Raw genomic sequence first — 20,551 nt, forward strand, 5'->3', positions numbered from 1 at the left:
AAAGAAGGTTTAAGGGTGACTTGATCGAGGTGTACAAGATGATTAGGGGTTTAGATAGGGTTGACCATGAGAACCTTTTTCCACATATGGAGTCAGCTATTACGAGGGAGCATAGCTTTAAATTAAGGGGTGGTAGGTATAGGACAGATGTTAGGGGTAGATTTTTTTACTCAGCAAGTCGTGAGTTCATGGAATGCCCTGCCAGTAGCAGTGGTGGACTCTCCCTATTTATGGGCATTTAAACGGGCATTGGATAGGCATATGGAGGATAGTGGGCTAGTGTAGGTTAGGGTGGCTTGGATCGGCGCAACATCGAGGGCCAAAGGGCCTGTTCTGTGCTGTATTTTTTCTATTTCTATCACTACCTGCAAGTTCCCCTCCAAGTCATCATCATTTCTTTACTGTCGCTATGTCAAAATCCTGAAATTCCCTCCTGAATGGCATTGAGCATCAACCTACAGCACATAGACTGCAGCAGTTCAAAAAGGCAGCTCATGAACTGCCCATTCAAGGACAGCTAATGATACTCAAAAAATGCTGGTCAGCCAGCGACGCCCATGGCCCACAAATTTAAAAAATGTTTACCTGCTATATTCAATGACTGAGTATCCACAGTTCTCCATAGCTGAAAATTCCAAAGATTCACAACCATTGGATGAAGAAATATCTCTTCCTCTATCCTATAGGACCAACATCAGATACTAGTTCTGCAATTTCTAGTTCTGTCAACTCCATTAAGGGTTTCATGTTTCAATGGCATTATTTCTCATTCTTCTGAAGTCTAACTGGAAAACAGATGTAAATTGCACAATGTCTTCTGATCAGCCAAACTACTCATCCCAGGAATCAGTCTAGTCATTTAGTCAATTTTCTTTGCAGCTGTTCAGAAGTATATCCTGCCTTAGGTAAAGATGCCAATAGAAGTTCTCAAGAAGGTCTCACCAAACTTCTGCTCTGAGGTAATACTGCTACCAACTGATCTCCAGCTGAGACGATATTGAGGCAAGGTTCAACCCCAGATAGATTGTTAGAGTGGAATTGGTTCTAAAAACAAAACCTGTGCTGGCTTTTGATTTACAATTGACTTCAACGATTTTTGATTAAATATTTTTTGAGTTAAATTCCTCTGCTAAAGTATAATTCAACATAAATTTATGTAATTCCAGATAATCTAATCTTTTAAATGATGAACAGCATCTGTCCACCCAAAGCTTGGGTCAGCCTTGGCATTGAGAAAGCTGAATGAATACTTGAAGGAGGCAATTAAATAGTTTACTAAAAATGCATCAGTAAATAATGGATTTACAGCATCTGTGCAAGAACAAACCATTAACTTACTTTAGATAAATGTATTGCATCAGTATTGGGATGGCACGGTGGCTAGCACTATTGCCTCATAATGCCAGGGACCTGTGTTCAATTCCCGTCTCGAGCAACTGTCTGTGTGGAGTTTGCACATTCTCCCCGTGTCTCCGTGGGTTTGCTCCGGTTTCCTCCCACAGTCCAAAGATGTGCAGGTTAGGTGAATTGGCCATGCTAAATTTCCCATAATGTTCAGGGATGTGTAGGCTAGGTGTATTAGTCTGGGGTAAATGTAGGGGAATGGATCTGGGTGGGTTACTCTTCAGAGGGTCGGTGTGGACTTGTTGGGCCGAAGGGCCTATTTACACACTGTAGGGATTCTATATCTATATCAAATTTCCCTTTCTAACATTCATGGAATTGAATAACAAAACAGAGTTGTGCATCTCTAACCATAAAATTTGATCTGCATAGTTTTAAAGTATGTTGCAAAGTAAGCACAGGTCTCCAGCCTGGTGGAACAATGAGACCTTCGTCTCAAAGGTAGAAGTACATCCTAAAACATTTTCTTGAAGCCAAGGGATTAAGTTTACAGTATTAATTTCTAAATCTTTTTCAATAAAGTTCAGCAAATTACGGAATAAAATTCTCAATAACAACATCACACCTTTAACTCTTTGTGTAAAATGTTGATCTTACAAAAACTGTCCTTCATACAGTCTCTGTACAAGGTATTTACCACACATTTCTGAAGAAATAAACTAAAGCTCAAAAAAAGAGCTGAACTAAACTATTTCTGATGATAGAAACGATTTACTCAGCAAACCTCTCCTATCCACACACACAGGCGACCGATTGTGTGGAGTTTGCACATTCTCCCTGTGTCTGCTTGGGTTTCCTCCGGGTGCTCCAGTTTCCTCCCACAGTCCAAAAATGTGCAGATTAGGTGAATTGGTCATGCTAAGTTGCCCGTAGTATTTGGTGAAGTGGTGAAAAGTAAGGGAATGGGTCTGGGTTGGTTGCGCTTCGGCAGGTCGGTATGGACTTGTTGGGCCGAAGGGCCTGTTTCCACACTGTAAGTAATCTAATCTACTGGCACCAAACATAATGCCCGCATTAGTCAAACGCCTGCTTCACACTTAATAATCGACTCATATAATCATCCCATCTCAGTTCAAATAACTTCCTCTACATCTTCAAAACATAGTTACTGTTGAACTTCACCATGATTCAGTCATCTATCAATTCATTTGGAATAAATGTGAAATCAAAGTAATCAGTCAAAATAATGCTGCTTCAAGGTTTTGTACTTCCTGCTGAATATCGGCTCAAAATAAGGTTGCTAAAGGTAAAGTTGTCAGTCTAACCAGACCATAAAGCTGCTCTCAGAGAGAGGTGACTGGTGGTGGTATAACCTGAGGGTCATCAGATCTCACACAAGGGAGAGATTGAGAAGGAGTGTCCTTCATGATCACCTCAGCTGGTGTGGGAATTGAACCAACACCACTGGCATCATTCTGCATCACAAACCAGCATCCAACAATCTGAGCTAACCTGATGGAATGCCACACGTCACGATATCATGTAACTGTCTTAAAGGCATTGAACATTGATTTCATGAATGGATGATCTTTTTATGCTTTGATAATAAATGTTTTATTGAAAAACAATGTCCTTTTTAATTGAGTTACAATGCATCTAAATATCCAATGACTTGACAAATTACCCTGTTGGTTTACTTGGAGGTATGATCTGTAAATATCAGGTCAGCTTTCCTAACTTTGATGGCTCTGGGGAGAAGAGTTAGATTTGTATTAGTAAGCACACCAGGGCAGGTTTAAGACACAACATGATGAGTATGAGATTTTACATGTCCACATTCTGCTGTTCCATTATAAAAACCATGTTGAATGGCTGTGCTGTTCCAGAAAGGTAGAAGTACAGCAATTCTCAGTTGATCTCTGGATGATAGACATGACTTAAATTCAAAAATAAATCATGTATCATGAAATTATGATCAGACATATGCTGCTAATTTGCAAAGGAACCAAAATCCTGATAAACCAATAGTCCATTCTGTACGAGTGTAAAACCACTACTCCACTCAAGTGCAGAAAATTCAAAGGAGAAAGCAAACTTATATAAAACCCATCCCACAATAGCCACACCTCCCTGAAGGTCATTTTGTTAAATGATCTGTTTACAGCAAGAGCAAATAAATGAAATTATCTGTACACGAGTCAAGCGTAATGCTGACAGTCATAACGGTCCTACTCATCAGTAAGGTCACATACTCAAATCTGAAGACTACACTGCAATAAGTTGCCTTGCCTTTGTCACCATCAAGGACAGCTGAATGCAAAATCAGAGATCGGGGATCTGTATCCTTCAGCTGGTTGGAAAACGATTTTTGTAAAATTCTGCCTTGAAGTTGAGCGTTCTCTTCTAGTTCAGGAAATGGTAGATAATTAAGTGGTAAATCGTTTAGCTGAACGGTGGTGAAGCTGAAGGTAATCGATTCAAGTCCCACACCAGACTGTCACAACCGTATCAAAAGATCACTGTGTTATTGGAAATCACTTGAGATATTAAACCAATATTTCAATGCTCTCCACCTCTGTTCATGAAAGATCTCACAACATTATTCAAATATCACAGGTTATCTCAGTGCCCTGGCCAACATGACAGTCTCAATCAACATCATTATTGCTTGTGGGATCATGCTGTGTGCAAATGACCGTGGTATTTTCCTGCATTACAACACTTGCAACATTTGAGTACAATCTTGTCGATGGTGGTACACTTTGAAATATTTAACGATGCCATGCAGGTTTTTTTTCCTTTCTTTTATTCTGGTGAGTGAAGAGAATGACAATCTAGTAAAGTAGAAAATGAGGACAAAAACGAACAGGCCAGATTTTAACGCTGACTTTCTCTATTTCTTGCATCTCTAAATTGGGGAGGCAATGGTCTAGTGGTATTATTGCTGGACTGTTAATCCAGAGACCCAAACAATGCTTTGGGGACCCAGGTTCAAATTCTGCCATGACAGATGGTCAATAAATAGTCTAATGATGATTATGAATCCATTGTCAATTTCCATGCTCTCAGACTCTATGAATAACCAATTTGGTTCACTAATGCCATTTAGGGAAGGAAACTGCCATCCTTACCTGGTCTGGTCTATATGTGACTCCAGACCAACAGTGGTGTGATTGATTTTGAACTGCCCTCTGGGTAATTAGAGAGAGGCAATAAATGCTAACCTCGCCAGTGAAGCCCTCATCCCATGAATGAATAAAAATAAATTTCAATCAGTGGATTGGTGACTGGTTAGTGTTTCAGGGAAGGACAAAGATAGCATTACAAAGACCCTCTGAAATTTCCCTTGAAGTGTAGCTTAACTGATATGAGTGACTGGGAGGAGCTGGTTACCAATTGTTCAAAATAACAACAACTTGTCCATCAAGGTGCATCATGCTTCAAATCCCAGCGACTTAATGATGAGGCACACAGGTCGCAGACTAAGCAAGAAAAGGAGGCAAATTCTGTATTTTGGGACACATTGCCTCATGGATGTCCTGCCCCATCTGTCAAAAGATCTGATTCAAACAAAGTTCTGAGAATTAGTTCAGCAAGTACTGACCAGTCACTTTACCTTTGAGATATATTAATCAACCTGTCCAGGTATGCTGTATGAAGCTGGCTTCCTGGTCCAGAGGTAGGTACACTACCACTATATCACATCAGTTTAACTTTGACAGAGAGGAAATGTTGAGGAACAATCATTCAGAGCCATATTAATATTCACACGGACAAATGAATCAATTTGGTAGAGTCAGTGTGGATTTGTACAGAGAAAATCCTTTTCAACAAGGTGGTTATAGTTCTTTGAAGTGATAGGAGAGTGATTTGATGAGAGCAATGATGTATATGTGGTGTACCTGGGCTCCCAGCAGGCATTTGATATAGTATAATTCAATAGCCTTGAGAAAGAAGTTATAGCTTGTGGAAATAAAAGGGACAGCAGTGATATGAATACAAAATTGACTAAGTAATCAAAATCAGGGCAGAATGCTAACGGATAATTTTAAGGCTGAAGGACTGAATACCTCAGGGGTAAGTACTGAGAATCTTACTTCTCTGTTTGCTTTGTTCAAAATATTTGTTGATGTTCTAACGGAGTGTAGGGCAAACATCAAAGTTTGGTGAAAGATACAAAACTTGGAAGCATTGAAAACTGAGTAAAAGATACTTGTAAAAGTATCAAGAGTGAGAGGAGGCAGATTTCAAGTGATTTGTAAAACAAGTAAATGCAAAGTGAGAAAAGGCCTTTTCAGTTAACGGGTGTTTTGGGTTTGGATTGCACTGCTAGGCATTCAAGAAAATCTAAACAGAAGTAAAGTGGATGGTTACAGCGAAAGTACAGGAGGCACTAAGTAACGCTCACTCGGAGAGCTGGTGCAGACATGATAGGCTGAAGGGCCAGCTTCTGCACCATAACAATTCTGTGATTTGCAGGTTGAGAATCAACCTGCTCAGTCACATGAAAACCATGTCAGAGACTCACAATCCTGAGCAGATGTCATTCTGAAATTGAAGCGCTGCTGACAATGATGAGTGACTACTTCTGGTCTAACTGGTTCCTTTTCCCACATATACAGGCACAGGGCACAGGTTCCAATCAATAATGCACTCTGAGGGAGGTTTTCCAACCATGGGAGGGAGTCAGTTATTGGGATCAGAGAGAAATGTCGCCTGCGCCTTCTCAAAAATCTCAAAGAATGCAAAAGGAAAAACTGTCATCCATGTCACATGCTCCATTTTCCTGTGCAAAATAATCATTGGGGTTCCTCAACTAGCACAGAACTCCGATTTGCATTTACAGAAAGAATCCTGCCTGTTTCAGACAGAAAGCTGTGGCCCATTTAGAAGTCTGCCTCACAAGTGAAGAACCAAGTTTGGAGGATTTTGAATTGGGCATTCCTCATGGATACAGAACTGGCTCAAAGGTAGAAGACAGAGGATGGTGGTGGAGGTTGTTTTTCAGACTGGAGGCCTGTGACCAGTGAAGAGCCACGAGGATCGGTGCTGGGTCCACTACTTTTCATCATTTATATAAATGATTTGGATGCAAGCATAAGAGGTATAGTTAGTGAGTTAGCAGATGACACCAAAATTGGAGGTGTAGTGGACAGGGAAGAAGATTACCTCAAAGTACAATGGGATTATGATCAGATGGAACAATGGGCCAAGAAGTAGCAAATGGAGTTTTATTCAGATAAATGTGAGGTGCTGCATTTTGGGAAAGCAAATCTTAGCAGGACTTATACACTTAATGGTAAGGTCCTCAGGAGTGTTGCTGAACAAAGATCTTAGAGTGCAGGTTCATAGCTCCTTGAAAGTGGTGTCACAGATAGATAGGATGGTGAAGAAGGAATTTGGTATGCTTTCCTTTATTGGTCAGAGTATTGAGTACAGGAGTTAGGAGGTCATGGTGCGGCTGTACAGGACATTGGTTAGACCACTTGGGAATATTGCGTGCAATTTTGGTCTCTTTCCTATTGGAAAGACGTTGTGAAACTTGAAAGGGTTCAGAAAAGATTTAGAAAAATGTTGCCAGGGTTGGAGGATTTGTGCTGTACAGAGAGGTTGAAAGGTAAGCAGTGAATATAAATACTCACCCTGCGACGCCAACGGCCATTTTAAGTGCGAGCAGCAGTGGAGGTAGGACGAACTCGGAAGACTGCAGATAAGGTAAAGCAGTTTTTATTAAAATTACTTACCGGTAGCGGGCAGTGGTGTTTTTCTCTTTCACAGAAGGAGCGGGAGCAGCGGAGGAAGTGACGGGGACCAGAGGGATAGCCGGGAAGGTAAGCAGTGAGTATAAATACTCACCCTTCAACTCCAACGGCCATTTTAAGTGCAAGCAGCAGCAGAGAAGGAGCGGGAGCAGCAGAGGAAGTGACGTGGACCGGAGGGGCAGCTGGGAAGGAAAGCAGTGACCATATATAGCAACAAGGCAGCTAAACCCGAGACTCTACTACTGTAGTGTCTCCCACCCACCCTCCTCCTCTAACCTAGTTAATAAGTAGGAAAAGCGGGAGCGACGACCAGGGGACTGCCAGTAATATATCTGGGCAGTGGCTGAACCCGAGACACTACACGTGTTGTGTCTCCCACCCCCAACCAAAAATAGTACACTGGTTTGTTAAGGTAAGGATTTTTTATTTCTTTATCGGTGAATGGTTAAAAATTTACTTTTTATGGTTTATCTATTAATTCGTTTTTAGAAAAAGACTATAGCAGAGAGGTATCAGAAAGTATTTTAACTCAAACCTATACAAAGTAATAAAGTAATTAACTAAGCAGAGATGGCTGGGAAGGTGATGTGCTGTAGCTGTATGATGTGGGAGCTGGCTGATCCTATTGTGAATGGCAGTGATCACATCTACAGCAAGTGTTGGTTGCTGGAAGAACTCCGGCTCAGAGTTGATGATCTAGAATCTGAGTTTCAAAGACTGCGGCACATCCGGGAGAGGGAGAGTGACCTGGACGCTTTGTTTCAGGAGGCAGTCACACCTGGGAGATTAAGTAATTCACATTCAGTTAGTGATCAGGGACATCAGAGTGTGACTGTAAGTGAGGCAGGTAGGGGGAACTTGAGTTCAGGAGTGCAGGAGCCTCAGCCTTGTCCAACAGGTATGAGATTCTTGCTCCCTATACGGATGAGGAAAAGGGCTCTGGACAGGATGAGCCAGCTGACCATGGCACCATGGTGCAGAAGGCCATTCAAGAGGGAGGAGCAAAAAGACAATTAGTTGTTATAGGGGATTCTATAATTAGGGGGACAGATAGTATCCTATGCAAGCCGGATCGGGAGTCTTGCATGGTATGTTGCCTGCCCGGTGCCAGGGTGAGGGACATCTCCGACCGGCTTGAAAGGATATTGGAGCGGGAAGGGGAGGATCCAGTTGTTGTGGTCCACGTTGGGACTAACAACATAGGCAAAGGTAGGGTGGAGGACCTGTTTGGGGATTATCAAGCACTAGGAAGGAAATTGAAGTACAGGTCCTCAAGGGTCATAATCTCTGGATTACTGCCCAAGCCACGTGCCAATTGGCATTGGGATAAGAAAATTAGGGAAGTAAACACGTGGCTAAGGGATTGGTGTGGGAAAGAGGGATTCCATTTCATGGGGCATTGGCATCAGTTTTGGAACCGGGGGGGGGGGGATCTGTACCGTTGGGATGGTCTCACCTGAATCGATCTGGTACCAATGTTCTAGCGAAGAGGATAAATAGGGTAGTCAGTAGGACTTTAAACTTCTGAGTTGGGGGGGAAGGGAAAGTGAAAGCGACAGGGAGTATGGAGTTAAATGGAAAGATAAGCAGGAGGATAGCATGTATGCAGGTGGATATAACCTTGAGGCAGATTAGGAATGCAACAAAAAGGAAGGATAACTTAGGACATCTTATGACTTCCAATACCTCTAATGATAAGAATGTTAGCATTAAGGCACTTTAGCTGAATACTCGTAGCATTCGTAACAAAGTAGATGTACTAACGGCACAGATCATCATGAATGATTATGATGTGGTTGGCATCACAGAGACATGGTGGCAGGGGGTTCAGGACTGGCAGTTAAACATCCAAGGATTTACAACGTATCGAAAAGACAGGGAGGTGGGCAGAGGGGGCGGGGTGGCCTTGTTAGTTAAGAACAAAATTAAATCTATGGCACTAAATGACATAGGGTCGGATGATGTGGAGTCTGTGTGGGTGGAATTGAGGAACCACAAAGGCAAAAAAACCATAATGGGAGTTATGTACAGACCTCCTAACAGTGGTCAGGACCAGGGGCGCAACATGTACCGGGAAATAGAGAAGGCATGTCAGAAAGGCAAGGTCACGGTGATCATGGGGGACTTCAATATGCAGGTGGACTGGGTAAATAACGTTGCCAGTGGATCCAAAGGAAGGGAATTCTTGGAATGCTTACAGGATGGCTTTTTGGAACATCTTGTCATGGAGCCCACAAAGGAGCAGGCTATTTTGGACCTAGTGCTATGTTATGAACCAGACTTTATAAAAGATCTTAAAGTAAGGGAACACTTAGGAAGTAGCGATCATAATATGGTAGAGTTCAGTCTGCAGTTTGAAAGAGAGAAGGCAAAATCGGATGCAATGGTGTTACAGTTAAACAAAGGTAATTATGAGGGCATGAGAGAGGAACTGATGAAAATCAACTGGAAGCAGAGCCTAGCAGGGAAGACAGTAGAGCAAAAATGGCAGAGGTTTGTGGGTATAATTGAGGACACAGTACGAGGTACATCCCCAAGAAAAGAAAGATTATCCGGGGAGGGATAGACAGCCATAGCTGACAAAGGAAGTCAGGAAATATATATTAAAAAAAAGAGAGATCCTATAAAGTGGCCAAGAGCACTGGGAAATCAGAAGATTGGGAAGGCTATAAAAACAAACAGAGGATAAAAAAGAGAGAAATAAGGAAGGAGAGGATCAAATATGAAGGTAGGCTAGCCAGTAATATTAGAAATGATAGTAAAAGTTTATTTCAATACGTAAGAAACAAACAACAGGCAAAAGTAGACATTGGGCCACTTCAAACTGATGCTGGAAGGCTAGTGATGGGAGATAAGGAAATAGCTGAAGAACTTAATAAGTACTTTGCGTCAGTCTTCACAGTGGAAGACATGAGTAATATCCCAACAATTAAAGGGAGTCAGGGGGCTGAGTAGAGTATGGTTGCCATTACAAAAGAGAAAGTGCTAGAAAAGCTAAAAGGTCTTAAAATTGACAAAGCTCCTGGCCCCGATGGGCTACATCCTAGAGTTCTGATGGAGGTGGCTGAGGAAATAGCGGAGGTGTTGGTTGAGATCTTTCAAAAGTCACTGGAGTCAGGGAAAGTCCCGGATGATTGGACGACCACTGTTGTAACCCCATTGTTCAAGAAAGGAACAAGATAAAAGATGGAAAATTATAGGCCAATTAGCCTAACCTCGGTTGTTGGTAAAATTCTAGAATCCATCATTAAGGATGAGGTTTCTAAATTCTTGGAAGAGCAGGGTCGGATTAGAACAAGTCAACATGGATTTAGTAAGGGAGGTCGTGCCTGACAAACCTGTTAGAATTCTTTGAAGAGGTGACAAGTAGGTTAGACCAGGGAAACCCAGTGGATGTCGTCTATCTAGACTTCCAAAAGGCCTTTGATAAGGTGCCACACGGGAGGCTGCTGAGCAAAGTGAGGGCTCATGGTGTTCGAGGTGAGCTACTGACATGGATTGAGGATTGGCTGTCTGACAGGAGGCAGAGAGTTGGGATAAGAGGTTCTTTTTCGGAATGGCAGCCGGAGACAAGCGGTGTCCCACAGGGTTCAGTGTTGGGGCCGCAGCTGTTCATGTTATATATTAATGATCTGGATAAAGGGACTGGGGGCATTCTAGCGAAGTTTGCCGATGATACGAAGACAGGTGGACAGGCAGGTAGTACTGAGGAAGTCGAGAGGCTGCAGAAAGATCTAGACAGTTTGGGAGAGTGGTCAAGGAAATGGCTGATGAAGTTCAATGTGAGCAAATGCGAGGTCTTGCACTTTGGAAAAAAGAATACAAGCATGGATTACTTTCTAAACGGTGAGAAAATTCATAAAGCCAAAGTACAAAGGGATCTGGGAGTGCTAGTCGAGGATTCTCGAAAAGGTAAACATGCAGGTTGAGTCCGTGATTAAGAAAGCGAATGCAATGTTGTCATTTATCTCAAGAGGGTTGGAATATAAAAGCAGCGATGTGCTACTGAGACTTTATAAAGCTCTGGTTAGGCCCCATTTGGAGTACTGTGTCCAGTTTTGGGCCCCACACCTCAGGAGGGACATACTGGCACTGGAGCGTGTCCAGCGGAGATTCACACGGATGATCCCTGGAATGGTAGGTCTAACATATGAGGAACGGCTGGGGATCCTGGGATTGTACTCCTTGGAGTTTAGAAGGTTAAGGGGGGATCTAATAGAAACTTACAAGCTAATACAAGGCTTGGAGAGGGTGGACGCTAAGAAATTGTTTCCGTTAGGCAGGGAGACTAGGACCCGTGGGCACAGCCTTAAAATTAGAGGGGGTCAATTCAGAACAGAAATGCAGAGACATTTCCTCAGCCAGAGTGGTGGGCCTGTGGAATTCATTGCCGCAGAGTGCAGTGGAGGCCGGGACGGTAAATGTCTTCAAGGCAGAGATTGATAAATTCTTGATGTCACAAGGAATTAAGGGCTACAGGGAGAATGCAGGTAAGTGGAGTTGAAATGCCCATCAGCCATGATTAAATGGTGGAGTGGACCCGATGGGCCGAATAGCCTTACTTCCACTCCTATGTCTTATGGTCTTATGGCTGGGGCTGTTTTCCCTGGAGCGTCGGAGGCTGAGGGGTGACCTTATAGATGTTTATAAAATCATGAGGGGAATGGATAGGGTAAATAGACAAGGTCTCCTCCCTGGGGTCGGGGAGTCCAGAACTAGAGGACATAGGTTTAGGGTGAGAGGAGAAAGATATAAAAGAGACCTAAGGGCAACTTTTTCAGGCAGAGGGTGGTGCGTGTGTGGAATGAGCTGGAGGCTGGTACAATTGCAACATTTAAAAGGCATCTGGATGGGTTTATGAATAGGAAGGGTTTGGAGGGATATGGGCCAGGTACTGCCAGGTGGAACGAGATTGGATTGGGATATCTGGCTAGCATGGACGAGTTAGACTGAATGGTCTATTTTTGTTCTGTTCATCTCTATGACTTGAAGTGAATCAGGAAAGAGGTTTCAGAGACCCCCAAAAATTTCCCTCTGCATCATATGCTTTATTTTAGAGAAGTGAGAAGTCTGTCAGTGGTGACCTCCCCTCACTACCCCCACTCCTCCCCCAATTCCATTCTGCATTAGGGTCACAATTCACTGCAATATAAATCTGCTTTTCTTTTGATGCTAGATGCTTCGTACCTGCAGGCATTGACTTTAACTGCGCAGAGCAGTTTGTATCAACACTTACATTTCTCTTCATTTTGTTCAGCAACAAATAGTGACAAGTATGACTCTGTTTTCCAGCTGCAATACCTCATTTAAACAAGAAATGCATTTACTGTACAAACATAAAATAAAAATGTAAATTTGTGCCATCATGCACCAGATAGTAATGTATCTCTATTTTCCAAGTGTGTCTACAGAATGGACATATTTATTGCACTCTCAGTCCTTTAAGCACAACTTCATACAAAATTGATGCGGCATCTCGGAATATCCTAATTTGTTTATTCCCTTTAAAAGTCATCTTGCAATGTATTCCAGAGAAGCCAGTTTCACATAACTGTACTGCTTATTTCTGCAAATATAATGCTTCAGAGATTTGATTTACATCTTCACAATAAAAAGTTATATCCTACCTATTACATTGAAGACACTTGCACAAAGCGAAATGATTTTTGCACACAGAAAAATAATTTAAACAAAAACGCCTTTTGGAAAATACTGATTAATTGCATCAAAGCTTTTAGTCATTATTTAATATTGTAATATAATAAATACTCAGAACTCCAGATACTGTCAATCTAAAACAAAAATAGAGAGTACTGGAGAAATTCTGCAGGTCTGGCAACATCCGTAGAGAGAGAAGAGTTAACTTTTATGCCCCTTTGAATCACTGCACTGAACACATTAGTGCTGTTTTCCCTCTATGAATTCTGCTGGGCCTGCTGTGTTTCTTTAGCACTTTCTGTTTCTGCATTATATTTCGCAACTTCACAAAAAGTGTTTTTTTTTTCAAATTGACACGTTTATAGTTATCAGACCAGTCTCTCTATAACTGGTTTACCTTTAACTGTACAAGGTCATTAGTATACAAAGGAAAGAGAAAATTGTAAATGGCATAAACTGTGCAAATTCATTTATGTACATAATTTATAGATACTTCTTATAAAGCTATTGATTCTTTCTGTATAACGTATTAAAAATCAAATACTTGGCTGCTACAGCTTATGCACAAAAGAGGAAATGGACAATCCGAAAATGTTGCCTGAAGCAGGGAATTTTTAATATTATTTTTGTTCATAACATTGCTACAAGTCACTGTGTAGTGGCATTTACAATAGAGCAAAAGGATTGCAGTGATGGGATGGTGAGATGTGAAGATGATTACTTTATGGGGTAAGACATGTAGTTTCAGGTGGCGACTACTGAAGTTATCTGAACTTGATGTGGGGGGAAGAGGAGGGGATTAGAATTTTTAGAATTAGAATCCCTACATTGTGGAAACAGGCCATTTGGCCCAACAAGTCCGTACCAACCCTCCGAACAGCAACCCACCCAGACCCATTCCCCTACCCTATATTTACCCCTGACTAATGAACCTGACACTATGGGCAATTTAGCATGGCCAATTCACCTAACTTGCACATCTTTGAACTGTGGGAGGAAACCAGAGCACCCGGAGGAAACCCACACACGGGGAGAATGTAGGTCGAGAGTGTGTTGCTGAAAAAACACAACAGGTCAGGCAGCATCCAAGGAGCAGGAGAATCAACGTTTTGGGCCGGAGCCCTTCATCAGGACTGAGGCTGTGAGCCTCAGTGGTAGGAAGATAAATGGGAGGGGGGTGGGCTGGGGAGAACGTAGCTAAGAGTGCAATAGGTGGATGGAAGTGGGGGTGAAGGTGATAGGTCGGAGAGGAGGGTGGAGCGGATAGATGGAAAGGAAAATTGACAGGTGGGACAAGTCATGAGGGTGGTGCTAAGCTGGAAGGTTGCAAGTGGGGTAAGGTGAGGGGAGGTGAAATTAGGAAACTAGTGAAACCCACATTGATGCCCTGGGGTTGAAATGCTCCAAGGTGGAAGATCAGGCGTTCTTCTTCCAGGCGTCAGGTGGTGAGAAAGTGGCGATGGAGGAGGCCCTGGACCTGCAGAGTGGGAGGGGGAGTTGAAATGTTCAGCCATGGGACAGTGGGGTTGATTGGTGCGGGTGTCCCGGAGATGTTCTCGAAAGCACTCTGCAAGAAGGCATCCAGTCTGCCCAATATAGAGGAGACCGCATCGGGAGCAACGGATACAATAAATGACGCGTGGAAATGCAGGTGAAACTTTGACGGATGTGGAAGGCTGAGGGGGGAGATGCAAACTCTACACAGACAGTCGCCCGAGGCAGGAATCGAACCTGGGTCCCTGGTGCTAAGCCACCGTGCCACCCCGAATGCATAATAATGGCTGTCTGCAAGCTAGACCATTGTTCAGTCAATACATTTCGCTGGGCTTCAAGGCACAAAATCTATTCACCCATGTTGGCTAATGGATGTTCAAGTAGAAAGCTTCTTTTGTGGGCATTGTCGACCAGGCCAGCATTTACTTCCATTCCACACAGGATAATTACCAACATTGCTGGGAGGCTGGAGTTACATGAAGGCCAGACCACGTAAGGGTGACAGCTACCTTCCCTAAAGGATGTTAGTGAATGAAATGGATTTTTCCAATAATCATGAATGATTTCATAATGTTTGATTCTTGATATCTGTTGCATTAAAATTCTACCATGATGGTATTCAAACCTTAGTCCCCGGAATATGACGTGGGTTTCTTAATTAAAATCTAATGGTAATAGCATGAGGCCATCTCCTCCGCTCGACTTACTTCCCATCTTCATTTATTTGCCTATTAAGTATTTTAAAAGATAATGAGGATATATCTTAGCAAAGATAATGGTGTGAAATGTTACAGTAGGGAAACAAATAAATACCTAGTTGGCCAAGATTTGGAGATGCCGGTGTTGGACTGGGGTGTACAAAGTTAAAAATCACACAGCACCAGGTTATAGTCCAACAGGTTTAATGGGAAACACTAACTTTCGGAGCGCTGCTCCTTCATCAGGTGATTGTGGAGTACATAAGAGACAGATTTTATAGCAAAAGTTTACAGTGTGATGTAACTGAAATTATACATTGACAAATACCTTGATTGTTTGTTAAATCTCTCATCTGTTAGAGTGACCATGTTAGTTTCACTTCTTTCATATGTAAATCACAAACGTTTTTTATAAAGTTACATTCTCAGGTGAACTTTAACAATTGGTGTCAGCCCAGATAATGTGTTGAAGATGTTAGCCCCCTGTATGCTGCTGTCTGTGCCATAATGTTTACACTAATTCTCATCTAAAAAATGAATTAACAGAACCTTATATGGATTCATGCAGTTTTTGAGCAAAGTACAAAGTAACTCTGTAAGTGCAAATTCACCCCACAAATGTATGTGTGCATGTGGGTTTGTGTGTTAAAAATCAATGATTTTAAAAATTATTTTAAAAATAAAGATGTTAGAGCTGTGAAGAGCAGTAGAAAGTACAGATAGAGAAAATGAAATGCTGTTTTTAGACTTCTATCATGTATTTGATAGAATGCCGTACAAGAAATTGGTTCAGGAAGGCTAAGACTTAAAAGGGAAAATGTGCGCAATTTTGGTCTTCTTGCCTGAGGAAGGATGTTCTGGCTATGGAGGGAGTGCAACGAAAGTCTAACAGACTGATTCCTGAGATGGTAGGACTAACATATGAGGACAGAATGAATTGGTCAGGATTGTACTCACTGGGCTTCTGAAGAAAATAAGGCGATCTCATGGAAACTTATAAAGTTATGACAGGACAAGACAAGCAAACAAAGGAAGAACGTCCCTGATTACTGAGGAGTTCAGATCCTTCGGAATATAGGATAGGTCATTTCGGACTGAGATGAGAAGTCTCTTCACCCAGAAAGTGGTGAGCCTGTGGAATTCTTTGCACAGAAGACAGTGAGGCCAAAACATTGAATGCTTTGAAGGAGTTAGATACAGTTCTTAGGGCTAAAGGGATCAAAAGACATGGGGAGGAAGAGGGAACAGCGTACTCAGTAGGATGATCAGCAATGATCATAATTCAGTGTTGGAGTAAGCTCAAAGAGACTCCCCCTGTGCCTATTTTATTTGTTTCTGTGTAAAATACCATAAAGAGAAGGATGAAAGAAAGGCAAATTTACCACAGATTGACGTATTACAGAGAAGCAACCATGGCTAGTGATGGTCAGGATGGATGGTTGTTGGGACCACATTTGCTTGTATCTTTTCCCAGATAGTATAACCTATGCACCTATTGCAGATTCCCAGTACATTTTCATATTTTACTACCTTTGTTATATCTTCATTTGTTCTATCCAATTTTATATCCTCATGACTGGGTAGCAGTCTTAACTTGTACGGATTGAGAGCATAGCATCTACTTGAGCAATTCATTAAAGCTCCTAAATATGTTCAATGCAAATGGAATACAATGCTGATAAATGTGAGGATATCCTCTTTGGAGGGAGGAATTAGCATGTAGAGGATTTCTTAAATGGTGAGAGATTTGCAAATGTTGATATCCAAAAGCATCTGGGTCTGGTTGTTCATAAATCACTGAACATGTAGTTGTAGCAAGCAATGAGGAAGGTAAATTATATGTTGGCCTTTATTGCAAGAGACGTTTAGTACAGGAGCAAAGCCCACTTGCTTCAATTGTACAGAACATTGGGGAGTCACATCTGAAGTGTTGTGTAAAGCTGTTGTCTCCCTGCTGAAGAAAGGAGTGCCTTTGTCACAGTGCAGCAGTGGTTCATCAAACTAATTCCTGAGATAGCAAACTGTGGTCTGAGGACAGATGTAAGAGACTAGGCCTGTATTCTCTAGTGACGCAAAGAATGAGAGGAGATCTCATGGAATGTTACAAAATTCCGAAAGGAATATACAGGATAATTGCAAAAAGAATGCTCCCTTGCTGGGGAAGGGGTCTAGAACCAGTGGATAATGGTTCAGAATAAGGGATATACTATTTAGGTCTGAGACGAAAGGGAAGTTGTTCATTCACTCAAAGGAATTTTCCACCCCAGAGGGCTGTGGAAGCCACACAGTGTGTTCAAAAAAGAAATTGATAGATTTCCAGCTACTAATTTTTTAATTCAGGAGCAGCACAGTGGCATAGGGGAGACACGGTGGCTCAGTGGTTATCACTGCTACCTCACAGCACCAGGGACCAGGGTTCGATTCCAGCGTCAGACGATTGTCTGTGTGGAGTTTGCACATTCGCCCTGGGTCTGTGTGCATTTCCTCTGGGTGCTCTGGTTTCCTCCCACAATCCAAAGATGTGCAGATCAGGTGAATCTGTCATGCTAAATTGCCCATAGTGTTAGGTGCATTAGTCAGGCATAAATGTCAGGGAATGGGTCCAGGTGGGATACTCTTCAGAGGGTCGGTGTGGACTTGTTGGGCTGTAAGGATTCTAATTCTAATTCTGAAAATTCTAAGGACATCAAGGAATAATGTGGGCAAGTGGTATTGTGGTAGATGATCAGCTGTGATTTGGAATAGAGGAACAGGCTCAAGGGACTGAACGGTCTACTTCTGCTCCAATGTTCCTAATATCCTAACTTGGACGTACTTTCTTTATCAGATTCTGGATTAGAGTGGTGCTGGAAAATCACAGCAGTTCAGGCAGCATCCGAGGAGCAGGGAAATCGACGTTTCGGGCAAAAGCCCTTCATCAGGAAAGAGGCAGAGTGCCTGAAGAGTGGAGAGATAAATGAGAGGAGGGTGGGGGTGGGGAAAAACCCACTGACTCCCACAGCTACCTGGATTACACCTCTTCCCACCCTATCTTCTGCAAAAATGCCATCCCGTATTCCCAATTCCTCCGCCGCCACCGTATCTGCTCCCAGGAGGACCAGTTCCACCACCTTCTTTAGAGACCGCAATTTCCCATCCCACATGGTTAAAAATGCCCTCCAACGCATCTTGTCCACATCCCGCACCTCTGCCCTCAGACCCCACCCCTCCAACCGTAACAAGGACAGAACGCCCCGGTGCTCACCTTCCACCCTACCAACCTTCGCATAAACCAAATCATCCGCCGACATTTCCGCCACCTCCAAACAGACCTCACCACCAGGGATATATTTCCCTCCCCAACCCTTTCCGCCTTCCGCAAAGACCGCTCCCTCCGTGACTACCTGGTTAGGTCCACATCCCCCAACAACCCACCCTCCCGTCATGGCACCTTCCCCTGCCACCGCAGGAATTGCAAAACCTGCACCCACACCTCCATCCAAGGCCCCTAAGGAGCCTTCCACATCCATCAAACTTTTACCTGCACATCCACCAAAATCATTTATTATATCCATTGCTCCCAATGCGGTCTCCTCTACATTGGGGAGACTGGACGTCTCCTAGCAGAGCACGTTAGGGAACATCTCTGGGACACCCGCACCAACCAACCACACCGCCCTGTGGCCCAACATCTCAACTCCCCCTCCCACTTAGCCGAGGACATGGAGGTCCTGGGCCTCCATCACCGCCGCTCCCTCACCACCCGACACCTGGAGGAAGAACGCCTCATCTTCCGCCTCGGAACACTTCAACCCCAGGGCATCAATGTGGACTTCAACAGTTTCCACATTTCCCCTTCCCCCACCTCACCCCAGTTCCAAACTTCCAGCTCAGCACTGTCTCCATGACTTGTCCTACCTGCCTATCTTCCTTTCCACCCATTCACTCCACCCTCCTCTCTGACCTATCACCTTCATCCCACCCCCATTCACCCAATGTACTCTTTGCTACCTTCCCCCACCCTCCTCCCTGACATATCACCTTCATCCCCATCCCCACCCCCACTCGCCTATTGTATACCTATTGTTCCAGCATCTGCAGTCATTGTTTTTACCTATTGTACTCTATGATACTTTCTCTCCAGTCCCACCCTCCTCTCATTTATCTCTCCAGCCTTCAGGCACTTTGCCTCTTTCCTGATGAAGGGCTTTTGCCCGAAACGTCGATTTCCTTGCTCCTCGAATGCTGCCTGAACTGCTGTGTTTTTCCAACACCACTGTAATCCGGAATCTGGTTTCCAGTATCTGCAGTCATTGTTTTTACCTATACTTTCTTTATCAACAAATTAAAATCCTGGAACTCTGCAACTTACACCATTCCATAAGACTCTTCATCACACAGACTGCCACAATTTAAACAGGTGTCTCAGCACCTCCTTCTCTACAACATCTACAATTGGGCAATGATTACTGACTTGGTCAGACCACTGGCACTCTGCAAATCAGTTACAAATAAAGGTATGCCTACTCACCTTTTAATGTTACGCATCCAACATACAGGCCTATTCTTCTGCCAAGTTTATATTTCACATTCATTTTTAATTCTGCTGTACACTTAATATATGTATTTGATATATATAATTTATATTTTATTTATCCTGCTGCGGTCCTGGGTTGCTCTATCCCTACTTGCTCAACCAGCTCTGGTCTGCCTGTTTTCACGATCAAAGGATCTCAAGGCACTTATCTCCACTGTTAGATTTACAACCTTCTAGACATGTTTCTCGTTTATCACAAAAAGCACAGGCCTGTGGGTGAGGATTCCCTGTAATTGGGCTGCTTATCCAATATCAGCATCTCACTGAGGCCTTGAACACCTCCCCCCCCCACCCCCTCCACCCCCCTCCTTTACCTTTGAGGGTGAGATGATGGAATTGTGGAAGTGGTCAAAACAGGAAGATGGAGTGATGGCGAGAAATTATGGGAATGACGAAAAGAGTAAGACCGCAAGATGTTGGAGCAGACGTTTAGCCCATTGAGTTTGCTCAGCCATTTAATGAAATCAGTTGGTTAGCCCTGCTGCCTCACAGTACCAGGGACCTGGGTTCAACTCCAGCCTCTGTATGGAGTTTGCACATTCTCCCCGAATCTGCCTCCGGGTGCTCTGGTTTCCTCCCACAATTCAAAAGATGCGCACTTTAGGTGAATTGGCTATGCAAAATCACCCATAGTGTTGAGGGATGTGTAGGTTAGGTACATGTACCCCCCTACGACCCACCCTCCCATCCTGGCACTTTCCCCTGCCACCGCAGGAACTGTAAAACCTGTGCTCACACCTCCTCCCTCACCTCTATCCAAGGCCCTAAAGGAGACTTCCACATCCATCAAGGTTTTACCTGCACATCCACTAATATCATTTATTGTATCCGTTGCTCCCGATGCGGTCTCCTCTACATTGGGGAGACTGGGCGCCTCCTAGCAGAGCGCTTTAGGGAACATCTCCGAGACACCCGCACCAATCAACCACACCGCCCCGTGGCCCAACATTTCAACTCCCCCTCCCACTCTGCCGAGGACATGGAGGACCTGGGCCTCCTTCACCGCCGCTCCCTCACCA

At 43.4% G+C, this 20,551-nt stretch overlaps 1 protein-coding gene across 8 annotated transcripts in view; it reads right to left on the bottom strand.

Annotated features, from left to right (window-relative positions):
- The window catches only part of wwox (WW domain containing oxidoreductase), a 948,132-nt gene that overhangs the window by 696,273 nt on the left and 231,308 nt on the right, over nt 1-20,551 (bottom strand). The gene's annotated exons all lie outside the window — the stretch shown is intronic.

The sequence above is a fragment of the Chiloscyllium plagiosum genome, unplaced genomic scaffold, assembly GCF_037043375.1.
Source record: "Chiloscyllium plagiosum isolate Xiang-an unplaced genomic scaffold, Cpla_swu_hap1 HiC_scaffold_17, whole genome shotgun sequence".
Lineage (NCBI taxonomy): Eukaryota > Metazoa > Chordata > Chondrichthyes > Orectolobiformes > Hemiscylliidae > Chiloscyllium > Chiloscyllium plagiosum.